This window comes from Sus scrofa, chromosome 11 (genome assembly GCF_054392235.1).
Source record: "Sus scrofa isolate SSC_HxYL_T2T_F1_AM1 chromosome 11, Sscrofa_HxYL_maternal_Yorkshire_Landrace_v2.0, whole genome shotgun sequence".
NCBI classification, from domain to species: Eukaryota; Metazoa; Chordata; class Mammalia; order Artiodactyla; family Suidae; genus Sus; species Sus scrofa.
This window is the reverse complement of record NC_139393.1, coordinates 55,204,661-55,222,950: the sequence shown is the minus strand read 5'-3', so window position 1 is coordinate 55,222,950 and position 18,290 is coordinate 55,204,661. Positions and strand designations below refer to the sequence as shown.

Genomic DNA, 18,290 nt, shown 5'->3' with positions numbered 1-18,290 from the left:
GTGCAAAGAAAGATCTGTACATAATGGCAATTAGAGGAAACTACATGTATTCCAAAAAGGCACACACAAAAAAGATTACTATTTCTCAAAAGAGTTATAGATTTTTCTAAGAGATTACAGTGATTTACCTTTTTTTGAAGTTCTGCAATTTAAAAGGATAGACTTTGTTAAACAAATACTGTTTTATTCTCTTTTATTCCTTCTCTTCACATTTCATTTCTCATCCCTACCATAATTCATATTGAGAATCTAGCATGTATCTTTCCATATTGTTATCAAAGACCATAAAATCATATGCACACATATGTACATACACAATTCATATTTCTATGCTCTAATTATATCATATAATTTCATACAATGATAAAAACTCTCCTACATGGAAAGCATTCTATCCCTACTTTTTTTTTAATTTTATCATCCTGATTCACGCACATAGGAAAAAAAAATTATATAGCACTGAATTTTAAACGAAAAACAATATTCACTTTCCTATTCTTCCTTAATCATCAAGTATGCTAGGCAAAAGCAAGTTTTTCTAGAAGTTATTTCCACATTTTTAAATAATAGATTTATATTACTATTTTTTTGATTTATCAATTTTAGATGCCATCAGTTATTGACTCTGGTTATGATTAGTGATTAGTTCTCTCACACTGACCTCTTACCTTCTGTTCTCACCCTTCCAAATTGATATATTATTTTAGTTAATTCAATAAGTAATCATTATAACTGTATATATACTTTTCACTATGAAGTAATGTTGTATGAATATTTTGCATACCTTTGGAGTTTTCTGACTTTCATTTTTTCTGGAGTTTCTAATTGCCATTTTTTTCTGGGCTTTTTCTCCCTCTCCCTGTCCTTTTTTTAACACGTTTTTAATTCTGTCCAACCACACCAACACATCTGCTATTCTATTACTTACCCCTTTCCTTGGAAATCCACTTCCTGAAATCGTCTGTCCATTGATTCCAATCAAGTCTTCGGGTACTAGGGTTGAGGCAGTTTCTCTCCTGAGGTTCTTTTATTACCCTCCTGGGTTTGTTTTCTGAGTTCTTTCTCTTCCTCCTTCTTTCTTTATTCCTTTATTTTTCCGGATCACACCCCCAAATAGTTTCCTAAGAAAGAGTTAACCCACTGAGCAAGGCCAGGGATCGAACCTGCAACCTCCCTGAAAATACCTAAATTCTTCTTCAAACCTTAGTAAATGCTTGGTTAATGGGATAATTCTCAGTAGAAAATTATTTCCTTTCTAACTGTGAATGCTCTATTCCACTATATTATAGTATGCAGTTGTAGCTGCTAAAATCTCTCATACATTCTAATTCTCAGAATTTATATTAACCTCTTTACCTCCATGAAAGATTTAATGATTCTGGAGCTCCCATCGTGGCTCAGTGGTTAACGAATCCGACTAGGAACCATGAGGTTGCAGGTTCAATCCCTGGCCTTGCTCAGTGGGTTAAGGATCCGGCATTGCCGTGAGCTATGGTGTGGGTCGCGGACACGGCTCGGATCCCACATTGCTGTGGCTCTGGTGTAGGCCAGTGGCTCCAGCTCGGATTAGACCCCTAGCCTGGGAACCTCCATATGCTGCGGGTGCAGCCCTAGAAAAGGCAAAAGAGACCAAAAAAAAAAAAAAAGATTTAATGTTTCTTCTTCATCACTAGAGCTTTAAAATTACAGTAAGATCTTTGGGTCCCTTTCAGGCTCAAAAGTTTTCTTTTGCCATTTGTCTGCAGTGTCATTCTTTTATTTTCTCTTTCTCTTTTTGGAGCTTCTTTGCCCTAGCATGTTAAAACTCTTGGATTCATTCTCATGGATATTTTATCTTTCTTTTCCTCCTTTATGCTCTACTTTTTAAGAAACTGGATCAACTTCCATTCTAAACCTTCTGGAAATTCTATTTTGATTTCTGATATTCTTTTAATTGCTTTAATCATTTTCTAGTCAATCTGTTCATATTATATAGTTATATTTTTCATACTTCTCTATTTTGAGTTTTGTGATTATTGCTGCTGGCCCGTTTTTCTTCTGTTCCCTATTGTATCTCTGATTAATGCGCATTTGCTTTTCTCTGTTTGCTTACTTATATCTCTCTTCTGTATCTGAAGTATTCTACAAATATGTCATGATCATAGATTGTTCAAATATAAGTGATTATAAGCTCTAAGCATTAGAGCAGGGCTTCATTTAAGATGATTAGATGAGGGATAGCTATTTTAATAAGGGGACACTTGATGACATTTTGTAAAGATTTTGATTTCTTTCCACCCTAGGACCATGCAGTTATAGAGAAGAACTTTACAATCTTCTATCTGTATGATGTAAGTAGGGGGATTTCAGAGGCAACCAATGACTGACAATGGCCATCAGCCCACTCTGTGTATTTTTGTAATTTAGAAAAAGGCCCACCTTCCTCAAAACAATTTATATCCATTGTTGGAAAATTTTCATAACAACCTGATTTGGTTAAAGAAGTCACTTTAATATCATCTACTGCAAATTATCATAGATAAGAATTCAGTATTATGATGTGAATGGCAGCTCCTAGGGTTGAACCCAACCTGCATGGCAGGCTCACTCCTGGTATTTTGAATTTAGGGCTTCCAGGAAGAGAAAGAGAGACAGTAGATAAAGACTTCCAGTTAATTTTTCCTGTTTAGCCCCATGCCCAGTGTTCTCTGCTGAATCTCCAGGTCCCACACTTCTGCAGTCTGAATTTCCTTGGGAAGTAACTTCTGCTCTGCTTAAGCAGATAGAAAACGGGCACTGTTCTGACTGCATAGGCAGGGGAAGAATAGTAAGAGGAGATGACTCTTGGCTCAGTGACTTTCAGTCAGATCCCCTGTTTTTATTCCTTTACTCTCCATTCTCCCCCTGTGTCCAAATCCCAATGCTCTCTGAATTTAGGAGGGAAAATTTTTCTTTCCTTAAAAAAATGTATCTTCCTACATACATTTCAGAGTGTGGTTTCTCCACCCATCTCCCGTCAGTTGTCCTCCTCTATCTGATTTCTGGTTTTAAAAATGTTAAAATGACTATTCTCACTGATGTCTGTTCTCCTGTTCTGTTTGTCATTGTAATTTTTTTCACCCACGAACTATCCTATTAGTGAGGACTGGAAAAATAAAAGGAGATAAACACATTGATAAATCTACCTTCTTAAATCATCAGGTAACCAATGACTTTTATAAATGTGATTAATAGCAAATTAAACCAGAAGTGGAGGCAACAACCAAGAGCCCACAACTGTTCACTGAATAAATGTTGTGTGCCAGGCCTACCATACCCAGTATCTCTTTTGATCATCATATGATAAAAAATATGTGATAAAACATACTACTATTTATATTTTAAGACGAAGAAACTGAGGCTACTTAGGAATAGTAAGTAAATTCCCACAGACTTACACAATGGTAGGTGATGAACAAAAATGTATAGTTAGGGATTTCAGGCCCCATATTTGATGCATGTCCCACTAAATCACACTGCTGCTTTTTCCCTTAGGTATATCCTGAAGTCACTCTTAAATTTAATGCATAATTTGTCTCAATTTTTAGTGCTTTAAAATGATACCTGAAATTTTTAAGTATAACCATGAGACACTGAGTAAGCCGCACTGTTAAAAATGTAACACAGTGATATAAAATAAAACAACTCCCAAAAAACCGATTTCAACAACTTTCCTTATATTAGGGAAGAAAAATAACGCAATGATTTTCAGCAGAAAGTTTGAAACTAGCCTCATCAATTTAATCTTTCATTATAACAAGAGAACTCAATTAACCAGAACATTTAACTAACCAAGAGTTCTGACAATAAAGCTTTAGCTGTAATTTTGTAGTTTGTAATTCTTTAGAAATAAGATCGAACTATCTGGAGGCATTCAAGTGAAAAATGATTATAACTGATATAAAGCAGGAATGAGAACATAATTTAATAAGTCATCTCAGAAGGCTTTTTTATTTTTCCCCCAACTCCAGTGCTAACATGGAAAGTATCAAAATCATCACAATCAGGTATGATGATTCCTACTGTGACTAGAATTATTTTTTTATATATAATGATTTTTTTTTTTCATTATAGCTGGTTTACAGTGTTCTGTCAATTTTCTACTGTACAGCATGGTGACCCAGTTACACTTACATGTATACATTCTTTTTTTTCACATTATCATGCTCCACCATAAGTGACTAGATATAGTTCCTAGTGCTACACAGCAGGAACTCATTTCTTATCCATTCCAAAGGTATGACTAGAATTATTATAGAATAATATAATAACATGATTCAATGCTGATAACTGTCTATTTGCCCATGAATTTGGAGTCTTTTGAATCTGTTCCCTCTTTTGAGTAGTTCATAAAGCAAAGATTTTGGAGCCCCCATAATTGTATCTGGCTAGAACAATTCCTGACACATAGTAGGTGCTCAAAATAAATGCTTATGGACGAATGAATGGTTCTTACAACATATACTAGCCAGAGGACTAACATGTTTTTCAAAACTCCATAAGTAAATAGAACCTCAAGACAAATATAGTTTAATCTTAACAGACTCTTTTAATGGGAATAGCAAAATCACAAGCTAAAAAAGGTAATGAGAGAAGAAAAGAATTGGGAGTGATGGGATACCTTTTGGAATTCATCAGACAGGCATCTTCACCTTCTGTCCTAGGGCAGATCACTTTTCTCACAAACACTAATCATTTTTTTTTAGGTAATATATTGAGTAATTTTTTCAATAGTTATTTCCCAATACAATTTTTTTTCTACTGTACAACATGGTGACCCAGTTACACATACATGTACACATTCTATTTTCACACATTATCATGCTCCATCATAAGTGACTAGACAGAGTTCCTAGTGCTACACAGAAGCATCTCATTGCTAATCCATTCCAAAGGCAATAGTTTGCAGACAGACACTAATCTTAAGGACGACAAAGGGGAAATGTGATACAAATTTGAACCTGAGCTGAACATAAGTGTTTCGTGTATCCTCCTTTAGCAGAGGAGTTTCTCAGAGGACTAGGAATGGTCTAGACCAAGCTGAGTTCCTCATAACAAACCTATGATCTGAGTAAGAATTACTGCTTTCTCCATTTACAAACAAAGAAACTGAGCCATGGAGAGGTTCAGAGTTGGCCGCAGAGCTAATAAGCCGTCTAATCTGGATTCCAACCAAGGAAGACTGACCCCCACTCCAAGATTTGTCAATCAAGTGGTCAAAGCACAAAATGCAGCTGAGCCTGGAGGGGGATGTTGAGAGAAAGTATCTGGGGACCAAACTCAAGTGCCCTTGGTTGTAACATAGGATTGTGGTTAATTCCACATGAAAGGCTTAGCTAAGGAGAAATGTTTGAACACATGGGAGATCATAGGCCATGTTGAGCCACCCCCTTTCTGCATCATTATTATGACGAATAAGAGCAGGCTCCTTTGGCCAGGTCAGATACAGTTTGTCCCCCTAAATTTCAGGAACTCTTCTCTTTCTTCCTCTCCTCTCTGGGCTATTGAAGCATAGAAAATTACACTGTGATGAAGGCTTAAATATTAATGCAACTTCTGCTTAAAAATGCATAAAGCTATAAGGCAACATCTTCCCCCCCACACACACACCACAAAACTGGAAAAGTTCTGGTAGTCTACAGAATCACACATCATCCTAAGGCCAGCAGAGAGCTGAGGTTGCAAGGCCCCGAACAAAATACAACAGGTGAGAAGCTTCTTGGCAGAGCCTGGAAGAGTTGGCCACCAAGAAATCAGGCAAGGAAAAGGTCGTTAAAATATTAATGCATTCTCAAAGGTCAAAGGCAGACCACCATTTAGAAATGGTAGTCAAATGCAGGTCAACTGCAGGAACCCACTTAGAACAAAAGCTGGAAAGGACTTAGGGAGAGCCAGGAAATCTCCCCACCCTCAAGGACCAGGTAAAATCTGCTGGTGTTCAGGAGAAGTAGAGGCAAAAGTCGCTCATCCCTGGGGGAGGAACAGGTCCTTTCTGCTCCACACTGACCCTTGCACTGAGGATAAAGCAATAGGCATCTGCAGCCAGGGTAGAGGCAGGGAGGAGGGAGACAAAAAAGAAGCAAAAGCTTTTGGCTTGGGGGAGGGGAAGGGGGAGGACGCTAGGCTCCAAGATGCCACATTGATTGAAGACAGAGAAGTGTTACCAGTGAGACATGAAAGAACAGTCTCCCACCCACCCAAGACCCCCATGGATACGAGGCAGTGTTGGGATGTCAACTGTTTTTGAACTGCAACTTAGCCTATCCAAACGTATTAATCCTTGTCCTCACCTGAATCAACATTATGAAAAAAGGGGGAACATGCTGCCAATCATGGAAAGAAGTATCAGCTCTGTATTAGCTTATGAAATACAGATCAGGCCAACTGTTTCTATCAAGGATTCGGGGCTGAGCATTCATGGTGCAATTTCAGTTCCTGACTTCATTCCTATGATCCTATCAGTATTCTGATCTGTTGACTCCCATGGAAAAACATTCTAAATATTAATCAAATTTTTTAGTAATTTTAAGAGTCTGCTTTTTGTTTTGTTGGGGGCAAAACTCACCCTCTAAACATCTGTTGCATAACATTAGAAGAGTTTTACCTAATGGAAATGGTTCCATTTGAGAGTTCTTGGGAAGCTCCCTGGAACAAATCACTCCCATGGTCATGTTCTCCTCTTCTGGCTGCTGGTTTTTGCTTTATGACTTTTCCTTAACCTCAACCTAGAGGACTATGAGACAGGGTATGAGGAAAGATGGAGAAACCCAAGGGGACTTTGCCAAGATCTTCCAAGCTCCTAGCCTCAGACTCACCAGCTGACAGCCTCAGTGAGAAGAGACAGCTAATCTACTGCTGCCATCTCAGGGGCAGCCAGGGTTCAGAGCCACCCCCCAACCAATACCTACTGCCCGATCCTCAGGATAAGGATAAAATAGGACAATTACACCGGTGGTTGTAGAAGTCCCAGTAGGGGACCATAGAGAGGGAAACCTAGGGAAATTTGGGAGACCAGTTTAAGTTAGTATAAGAGCTCATGAAAGCCATCAGAACATCTATGGAACAAAGCAGGTTTGCTTAACTATAAAACTATAAATAAAAGCATGAGATATGCCTTAGATCATTAAGTGAAAGAAAATGAATCCTGCATTCAAGTTCAGCTAGATCTTTAGGACCAAGAACATGAATTTAAGGGAAAATCAACATTCCAAAGTAGGAGACCCTCCAAAAACAAACAAACAGGAGTTCCCATTGTGGCTCAGTGGTAATGAACCCAACTAGTATCCATGAGGATGCAGGTTCCATCCCTGGCCTCACTCAGGTGCCATCAGCTGTGGTGTAGTTCCCAGATGCGACCTGGATCCAGCGCTGCTGTGGCTGTGACATAGACCAGCAGCTACAGCTCGGATTCAAACCCTAGCTGGGGACCTTCCATGTGCCACAGATGTGGCCCTAAAAAGAAAAAAAAGTAGAAGAACATCATTATACAGAAATCTGAGATGACTCAATGTATTTTAGCATGTTACCATCCTTCCGCTGATTTGAATAAGCGCCATGGCAGTCTTAGTTTGACCATACAGGATCAAATACTCTCTTACCAAATACAAAGGAAGAGCTAATGATGTAAGCCTGAAGTCTGCTCAAAGAATTAAGAAGTAGGCGGTCTTTTCCCTCTCCCTACTTTGAATTATAAACTGTAGCCCACCTAATCCTCAGGGCAGAGCCTCTTTGCCTGCCCGTTTGCCTCTCTCTTAAGCATTCGATCTTAATAAATCTATTTCTTGCCAATTTATCGCTCACTGAATTCCTTCTGCACTGAGACACAAAGAACCTGAAACTCAGTAAGTCCAGACACCATGCAAGTGATCCTAATTAAAGAAAAAAAAAAATGCATTCAAGTCCCAATATGGGTTCTGGCTAGGCTCGAGTCACAGGTGTTTTTGGTTTCACTCATACCCCTGACATTTTCAAAGAAAGTAGCCCACCTATTTGTCTGTAGTACAAATTCAGCCAGTTTTTGTTCCTTGACCAGCAGCAAAGTATAATTTTCCCTTTCCTTTCCTGAAACTTAAAAAAGGCTTAGCAAACATTAATAGGGTATCTTCTATATTTGATTCAGCAAAGTATTTTTAAATGCGATATTTTTAATAGATTTAACAGATCCTTATGTAGTACAGACAGTCCTTGACTTAGGATGGTTCAACTTACGGTTTTTCGACTTTACTGTCGATGTGAAAGTGAGACAGGCTGGGCTCCGGTACCTGGGACCCTTCACTGCCGGGCTTGTTTGCACCAGGAAGGACAAACTTCTCCTCAAGCAGCAAAATACCAAGAACTATAAGGCACTAAAAATGACTGTGTACATGAGTGGTAGGGACAATTTATGAACCAAATAAGAAAAGGTCAAAAAACCCAACTGCGGCTTCTGGGAGGCCTCGACGGTAAGAGTGGTACTGCGCATGATCCCTGCACACAGCCCCGCCAAGGGGCTGGGCAGACCTGATAAGCCACGCCTCTGGTCCCACTCACGGGTCTGCCCCTTCCCCACATTTAAGGGACTAGCTTCCTGCCTCTCCTATCCCTCTCTGGGAGCAAGCAAGGGAACCTCAAGTGAGTCCAAGAATCTGAGTTGGTATGAAAAGCAATACACATTTCAGAGAAACCATACTTGGAATTTTGAATTTTGATCTCTTTCCAGGCTAGCTAGGTGTAACACAATACTCTCTCCCTTGATGCTGGGCTACAGCAAAATACCCACTGCTCCTAGGCAGTTGCAGAATCATCAGGGTTAAAAAAAAAAAAAAAAAAAAAAAAGATACAGGAGTTCCCACTGTGACTCAGCGGAAATGAATCTGACTGGCACCCATGAGGACACAGGTTTGATCCCTGGCCTCACTCAGTGGGTTAAGGATCCAGCATTGCCATGAGGAAATGCGGCTGGGAATCCCTGTTGCCTGTGGCTGTGGCTGTGGCCACCAGCTATTGCTCGGATTCAACCCCCTAGCCTGGGAACCTCCATATGCCTATGCTGTGAGTGCGGCCTTAAAATGACACACACATTGAAAAAAAAAAACAAAAAACTAATACACTCATAACCATTCTGTACCCAGACAACCATTCTGTTTTTCACTTTCCACACAGTAGTCAATAAGTGACATGAGATATTCAACACAAAACAGACTCTGTGTTAGATAATTTGGCTCAAGTGAAAGCTAATGCAAATACCTCTAAGGTGGGCTAAGCTAAGCTCACGTTCACTAGCCCAGGTGTATTAAATGCATTTTCGACCTACATTTGGTTTTATCTGGATGTAACCCCCATCTTAAGTGGAGGAAGATCTGTGCTATAAATTCACCATTTAACCCTCCTAACAACTGAAGGCAGGAAATAAATTATTCCTTATTTTACCAATGAGTAGAGTATCAGAGAGGCAAAGTAACTTTCTCAAGGTCACACATTGAGTAAATAGGAAAATCAGGATTCATAGTCAGGCCATCTGGCCCCAGAGTCTCTGCATGATTATAGGAAGGAGGTAAACATAGAGGCTTTGCTCGGAGAAATTGCCTCTTTCAACGCCTTTGCAGGAAAATCAATGAGAGTCATAATAATATTAATATATTCAAGAAGCAAAGCCAAAGGAGTCTTAATTTCTGGGAAAACTTAACTCCAAAGACCTATGGCTTCGCTTAGATCTCTGTATTTGCAATTATTCGTTGAAGAAGAGGTATGCAGACACACTAGTGGGAGATAAGTATTTCTTGAGATTTAGACATAAATATGTCAAACTTTTCAGTCTATGTATGTGTATAATTTATTTTCAGATGAGATGGAAGATAAACTCACTATGATTTTTTTTTTTTCTTTTTAGGGCCACGAGTGCGGCGTATGGAAGTTCCCAGGCAAGGGGTCCAATTGGAGCTGCATCTGCCGGCCTGTGCCACAGCCATAGCAATGCCAGATCTAAGTCGCATCTATAACCTGCAGTACAGCTTGTGGCAGCACTGGATCCTTAACCCACTGAGCAAGGCCAGGGATCAAACCCACATCCTCATGGATACTAGTCATGTTCTTAACCCACTGAGCCAGAGCAGGAACTCCCTAGACTTATAGACAAATAGTGAAGACATCCACTTGCAGAGAAAATTCTATTTATTCCTGATTTCCTTACAATCTAAGGTGGCCATGTCCAGTCTGGAGAAGGAAGGAGACTGTTGTGTGTTTTACTGACCACTCAACACCAGCACGTCTTCCTGTGAAAGAGGAAGGCATTCCCTGATGACTTTGGCCTGTGGCAATTCTAACAACATGGAGTTTCTCAACATAGTCTTATCTCCACATGTTATAAATAATCAAACTAATAAATTTTAATGAGTATTCTATATAAATATGAATTTATATTAATACTCATTTAAATATATTATATAATAATAATTACATATTGAGATCCATAATCAAAACTCACACATAGGAACTCTCAATGAGCACAAGAAAGTCAAAAGTTTTGAGAAATTTAAAATGAATCATGTTTGTTCCTAGTCCCCCAAATTATGCACAGCTTTCGGTCTGTCAACAGCTAATTCACTGAATGACCTGCAGCTAATTCTAATTAATGACTCTTAATTACCAAGAAGCACTTTAAAAACATGAAGAGCTGTATAAATGTTAAGGATATTATCTTCAAAAGTCTCTCTAGTGCTTTCTTACAGGCAGGGCAAATAGCTTTCGCTCCCATATGCCTTTGCGTTTCTTTTTGCTCACCATGAACAATTCATTCTTGCCTGTAATCTTACTTTCCTATTTTTGCAACTCAGAACTAATTCCATCTAGAACTAATTCTCCAGAAGGGGAATTAGTCCACACTACAGGGGACTGTTTTGACAGCTTACCAAAGCCATTGATTGTGCTTTGAAAAAGTCACAGAACACACAATTCATTAGATAGAGCAAGAGATTATCCACAAACGGTATTATCTGCCAACAGGTTATCAACCAGCTTAGCCCTCTTTGGGGGAGCTGTATGAGATACCACACAGAAAGGAAAAGATAAAATCATAAGCAAGGCAAAATAAAATAAACACTCTAAATATAAACTGCAGTACTCTAAATTATAAAAATATGGAGGTTATTATTTAATCTAAATTATTGTCACACTTATCACTCTAGAATGCAGATGCTTCCTGACCCAGTGTATCCCCACCTTCAACCCAACTTTGACCCAAACACAGAAAGACATCTTCTCAAATTTCCTCAAATGAATCCATTTATAGTCCCTAGTACCTCTTCACACCAGTCACAATGGCCATCGTTAATAAGACTACAAATGACAAATGTTGGAGAGGGTGTGGAGAAAAAGAAACCCTACTACACTGTTGGTAGGAATTTAAATTTGTACAACCACTATGGAAAACAGAATGGAGGTTCCTCAGAAAACTAAAGAACTACCATATGCTCTAGCAGTCCCATTCTTGGGCATATATCCAGACAAAACTATAATTCAAAAAGATACATGCACCCCTATGTTCATTGCAGCATTATTCACAATAGCCAAGGCATGGAAGCAACCTAAATGACCATAGACAGATAAATGGATTAAGAAGATGTTATACATATATACAATGGAATATTACGTGGCCATAAAAAAGAATGAAATAATGCCACTTGCAGCAACATGGATGCAACTAGAGATTCTCATACTAAATGAAGTCAGAAGGACAAATACCATATGATTTCACTTATAGGTGGAATCTAATATATGGTACAAATGAACCTATCTGCAAAACAGAAACAGACTGATAGACATAGAGAACAGACTTGTGGTTGCCAAGGGAGTAGGGTGTACTGAGAGTTTGGGGTTAGCAGATGCAAACAATTACATTTAGAATGGATTTACAATAAGCTCCTACTGTATAGCACAGGGAACTCTATCCAATCTCCTTGGATAGATCATGATAAAAAACAATATTAGAAAAAAGAATGTGTACAATATAGCAGAAATCGGCATAACATCGTAAATCAACTATACTTTAATTTTAAAAATCTACTTATACTCCCTAAAAAAGAGGAGAAATGTCCATTTCACTGAAGATTATTGTTGAGAGTCCAAGGGAAAAAGCTGAGAGGAGAAAGTTGGCAGAGCACAACTGAAAACCATCTTAAATGAAAATCTATATATACTGGCAAATATATAGTAACTATTGCACAAAGTTGAAATAAAATTCGAGTAGATATAGTACTATTGATATTGTAAAATTGTGTAAACTTTTCAAAAACAAGGTAATATGTGATGATATTCATAAAGACCTCACTCCATGGAGTTTATTATATGGTTGCAATTCAATGGAATCCAAAATATTTAATGCATGCAAATGTTCATCAATGTACAGTCTATTGTTAAAAGGGAAGAAAAAAGACCAGAATCACTGGAGTGCACAATATTAATAAAATGGTGCACTGTAACATCGAAAAAAAATCACAGACTGCATTTTTTCCCCAAAATTGCCTCCAGCTATGCTGCCCCAGGAGCTCCCAGTTCTAGCTCTCCCCACCCTTGACCCCCATTTTGCAGACAAATTCCCTTTCTCATTTACATGATGTGGTGAAGGGATCATTGTCTTCCTGGACCTGCCCTTCGAGTCTCACTCTCCATCCACAGCAATTCACTAAAAGTCCCCCAACACACAGAGCGCTCTCCCCAAAAGAAATTCTGGCAAATTAACTTTTCTTCATCTTGTCACACTTTTGTTGTTGTTAAGCCGAGACTATCTTGGGTATACTTCGACTTGTTTCCATGAGGCTGAAAAGATGTTGGACCCCTATAATATTATTTCTAAAACAGGGATTATGTCTGCCTTGTGCAGCCCTCACTGCTCTCCCTCCTTCCATTTCCCAATCAGTGAAATGTGGGCAAAGAACCGCTATGGAAGAAAACCTAGGCAGCTTGGGTAAAGAGCAAGGGAAGTGGGTCCACTTCTACCCCTTGTCCTTGACGTCAGAAGAGCCTTATTTTAAGGACATGCTTTCCCCATGCGGACTTAAAGGAAGATTGCTGCACTGCTGGTTTCAGAGAATCATTACGGAAGAGTGTTACTCTGAAGCAAATATCAGATATTATCAGATTGTGATCCCAGCATTCCAGTGGGCAGGACAAATCACTTTCATTTGACAGTTGTCAAAGCAGATGGGAAATTACCCATGAGTCTTTACTTCCACTTGTGCATCACTCCGTTTAGCCTTCATAGTGAATCCACAACTGGCTCAAATGCACTTCAAACTACAGCCAGGTATTACACACACACACACACACACACACGGTGCAGGAGAGCCTCTCTCTGACTAGCTATGGGCAAGTTACTTAATCTTGCTGCTCCTTTTCCCTTCCACCAATAGACATATTACTATTAAATTCATAAGGTTGTACTAGAGATATAAAATGTGACGCTGTACAAAAAACACTTAACAGTTGCCCCCCAAACATAGTGGTGGCTACTCAGTGAATACCAGGTGTTTTATTTTATTACCATTGCTAACAAATGACTCCTTCCAGTCTCAATTACAGAGTAAAAAAGGCCATGGGAGAATTGCTCCACCAACTCTCCCCCAAAATCCTATCCCCTGAGAAACAGCAATGGCCCATCTACCCCAACCTGTCTTCCTCCCTCTCCTTCCAGAAATGATCATTAAGGTCTTAGCTCTGAAGAACTGCTATCCCTGCTATCAGTCATAAAGAATTGCAGACAAATAACATCTGAGCATTATAGAAATGCCTTGACGTTCCCCCCACCCACCCAGTTGTAAACCAAAAGGACCCACGCAAAGTCAGAAAGAACCTGTTTCAAGACAAAATTCTCTGTGGAAACCAGCTTACCTAGTTTCGCACACTCAGAACCTTGTAGGCACCCATGAAACTCAGATGTCTTTATTTGTAACAAAACCCAGAGATGTTTCTTTAGCTCTCAGATGTTCTTAGAGTTGACTTGAGAATGAGTCCACATCCCTGATAATGTGTATTTTACTACGTGTCATTATAAGACATGATTTTCAATAAGGCATAGAAAATTTGATATTAGTTGATACTTTCTCCTTATGATGAATTGAGATAATGTTTTTATTTTAAATCTACTTTAGCTTGAATTCTTTTTTTAATTGAAATATAGTTGATTTACCATGTGTTTAGTTTCGGGTGTATAGCACAGTGATTCAGTTTATACATATATATTCTTTTTTAGATTCTTTTCCCTTTATATGTTATTACAAAACATCGAGTCGAGTTCCCTGTGCTATATAATAGGTCCTCGTTGGTTATCTTTTTTTTTTTTTTTTTTTTTTTTTTTGTCTTTTTAGGGCTGAACTCGCAGCGTATGGAAGTTCTCAGGCTGGGGTGGAACCAGAGCTTCAGCTTCTAGCCTATGTACACCACAGCCGCAGCAACGCCAGATCCTTACCCACTGAGCAAGAACCAGAGATCTAACCCACACCCTCATGGATACTAGTCGGGTTCCTTACTACTGAGCCGCAACAGGAACTCCTGGTTATCTATTTTAAATACACTAGTGTGTATCTGCTAATCCCAACCATTCTTAATTAGGTCTCAGATGGTTCTTGTCCCATGCATCCATGTTGGGACATGTTGTATCCAGTTCTGCTTCTGAATCTCAGACCCTTATTACTAAATAGCATCTTCATATAAGCCTTGACTCAGAGTACTGAGCTTATGAATTGATTTCTGCATATAAAGGTATGAACTGCTGCAGAGAAGTGGTTATAAACATAAGGGCATATAACATATAACATATAAACATAAGGGCATCACAGCTATTAACAGCTCATACCAAACGTGGCTTAAGCCTCTTCTTATCGGCAAAGCTGGTATCTTCTTGGCATTGTCCCCTCCACTTGAGTAGACAAAGAACTCTAGGCAGTCAAAAGTGAGAGGTCAGCCTGACTTCTGCACACATATGTGAAGAGTCAGAAAATCAATGGGTTACTGCCACTGCTTCTCCCTGACACAAAGAGCCTGGTCCCCTTCTGACTTGGAAATCCATGAGGGTCATCAGAGGGTAATTCCACTGACGAGTTCCTTCCACAAATATTCATTGAGTGCCTCTAGGTAGGGGGGAAATAGTGGTGAAAACGACAGCATCATCCTTGCCTCCCTGGTACTGACAGATGGCAAGCAGAGCGCACCCATGAAGCCCTGGTATCCAGACCTCAGTCACCAGGGCCAATACTTCTAGAAAAAGCCATCTTCGATCTCATGTCGTCTCTCTTGATAGTCCTCTGGCACTTTTCCTAGATTGATTTTTATCATATTTTATTTAATTTTATTTATTCTCTTCTCTTCTATTGTGGTAAGAACACATGAAATGTGCCCTCTCAAAGTTTTAAGTGTGTAATACAGTATTATTGACACAGTGTGGTATGGCAGATTTCTGGAGTTTATTCTTTTTTTCTTTTTTCAGGGCGACATCTGTGGCATATAGATGTTCCCAGGCTAGGTGTCTCCTCGGAGCTACAGCTGCTGGCTACGCCACTGCCAAACAAGCCCAGTCAGGAACTCTGGCATTTATTCATCTTGTCAGTTGATTAGCAACTTCCCATTTCTCCCTCCCCCACCGGCTCCCCTCCCCCACTCCCCCCTCCCACATCTCTCCCCCACCATTTCACTCTTTAATTCTATGGATTTGACTATTTTAGATACGTCATAAGAGAGGAATCTTGCAGTATACATGGCCCTGACCACACCCAATCTCATCTGGTTCTTTTTTTTTTATTATTTAATTTACTTAATCTAGTTTTTGCACACACACCTGAGGTTTGTTTTTTTTTTTTTTTAATCACGACTATTGAAAAACAGGACACATCTGCCTCACCCAAGTTTACAATGCATTTTGCTGTCACTAAGAAAAGAACTATTGCCCACTGCAGAGAAGAATTTGGAAGCATTCAAGCCTAGCAGGTCACCGCTGGCCTCAGCTTATGAAGGTTTTCAGTTTCAGCCACGTGGCCTTCCTCTTTGTGGCTTATTCTACCCAGACTCAGCAAGAACACAGGAAGATCAATAGAATCTTGGTGGGTAGGAGTGGGACAGGGGCTGAGCTTCAGAGCTGGCAGGGATTCTCTGCAATCCCATGCCCCACTTAGAACATGATTTCATGCCCGTGTGGCTTTAAACTCAGAATCTGATCTCATCCAAAGAGCCAATGCCTCTTGCTCAACAGCGCAGGTGTATGAAGGGTAATTATACTGAAAGGCAGCAGCTCCCCTGGGCTCTGGAAGCCATGGTGGTTTTTAACTCATCTCACACCCACTGTCCTGGGAAGAACAGAGCAGCAGAGCCGGGGGGTTGTGGGGTCGGGGGGGTGGTGGGAGTGGTACCCAGCCTGCCCACCATGGACCCTGGGAGCAGCACTGCACACTGTCTGCCCGCACCATTTGGGAAGCCAGCTGGGGAAGGGACCCTGAGGCTTTGCCTTGGCTGCTCTGACCTTGCCCTTCCGCCAGGTTAGGTTCTGTGGGAGGCAAAGAGCCTTCCCTTCCCGGTAGAGAGCCGGCCTCAGGAATGCATCTGTTTCACCAGCCAGCTCAGTAGGGCAGCAGGACCGGAGAGAAATATATTGGCAAACAGGGTAACAGCTGCTGTTTCCACGTAGGGACACAGCAGTGCTTGAGTAACGAGAATACATTACGGGGACTTGGAAAATCAAGAGTCGTAATTGCAGAGGCTGGTGGTGTGAAGAGGGAGGGCCAGCCTTAGAGAGGTGAGCTCAAGAGCTCCCCTTTTCCGGTATTGAATAAGGGTCTTTTCCTCCCAGGAAGCTTTGAAGAGGCAGAGCCACAGGAAGGCCCAGGTCTTTTCTCTCTGCCCACAGCCAGACAGGATAGGCTGCCAGCAGGTGCCAGGGCTGCGGGCAGGGGCAGAGGAAGGGGATGAAAGGCCCTTCTCTCCGAATCCCAAAATAAGCCTTTACATGCATGTAGCGCTTAGGCAAGTTCATTTCTTCTGAACGTTTGCTTTCCATTTCAAGTCAACTCCCACATCCCTGCAGAAATGTGCAATCTCTCTTCAAAAGGCAGCGTTCACTCAGAAGGAAGCTTCCACATGGACAGATCAATACAGTAGGGTTTTCACCTCTGAAGCCAATTAAATAGACTGATGGAGTTCAGGGTGTACAACCTAAAAAAAGAAGTTGTGGTGGGTGTGTGTACGTAGGTACGTGAGTGTGTGCACACAAGTGCCTACATGCACGTGGGTTCATGAGTATACCCCTTCTCTTTGTATTGAAGCCAAAGAAATACTTAGCTATTCAGATCACTGATAAAGTATTGACACTCTCTTGTTGAGAGGGATGGCTGTTAATTTCATTCATTATAGATCCTGAGTTTCCAGCCCAAGTTTCAGAATGGAAAGTTCCAGAAGCCCTTCAGTCTGTCCAGTGCCCCCACAGAATGGCTTCCAAGCTGTTCCCCAGGATATTACAGGCTCCTTCCTTGGAAAGCTTCTTTTTGGAGGCTGATGACTTTTCTTTGGGAATTATAGTACAGTGGCCAGGGGCCCCTCTTGCAAACCCTCTACTCCTTTTGAACCACTCCTCTGGAAGGTTCATCACCTCTTGTCCCTTCCTTCTTCCTGAAATTTCACCTCATCAACAATTTACCTGACCTCTCCTGGCCTTGACTTGAAACACCAGGGAGGCTGGTTTGTCTCAGAAGTAGTTTTATTCACTGACACCTACCAGTTATAGTGAGACCTGTCACCTCTGTCATCGCTAATTCTCAGAATCAGACAGACAATAAAGAGGTTAAAAACACAGGCCTTAGAATCACTTTTCCCGGGTTCATAATCCCAATTTCTCTGTTAGCTATATGTGCGAATTGGTATATGTAGCTTCATTTTATATGCCTCTGTTTCTTTATCTGTAAAATGGGAATAAAAACAGTACCTTCCTCATTAAAGTTAGGTGAAGATGCAATGAATTAACACAATGCAAGATGATTAGAAAGAGCCAGGCCCATAGTAAGTGTTCAAGAAACGTTACCTTTTATTATCCACCTGACAATTTTGCAAGGTGCGCATTATCCTCACCACCACCCCCTCCCCCCCGCCGCCCGCCTCCCCGTGCTAAATGAGGAAGCTGAGCCTGGAGAAGTAAGGCCACACAGAGAGTAAATGGCAAAGCTCCATTTTAAAATCAGAATTATCATTCTTCAGAGCCTATGCTCAGCTCTGTGCACTCACAGCTGGAATTTGTTCTAAATCTTTCTTTGTTGCTGTCG

At 40.4% G+C, this 18,290-nt stretch overlaps 1 long non-coding RNA gene across 4 annotated transcripts in view; it reads right to left on the bottom strand.

Moving 5' to 3' along the window:
* LOC110255828 (uncharacterized) overlaps positions 1-8,475 on the bottom strand; it is a 153,970-nt gene extending 145,495 nt beyond the window's left edge. For all 4 annotated transcript variants that reach the window (XR_014819648.1, XR_014819646.1, XR_014819647.1 and 1 more), the window contains exons 1-2: positions 8,227-8,475; positions 929-1,121 (exon numbers count right to left, since the gene is read on the bottom strand). This is a non-coding gene — a long non-coding RNA (uncharacterized LOC110255828). The remainder of the gene's footprint in view (positions 1-928; positions 1,122-8,226) is intronic.
* Positions 8,476-18,290: the final 9,815 nt, after the last annotated feature.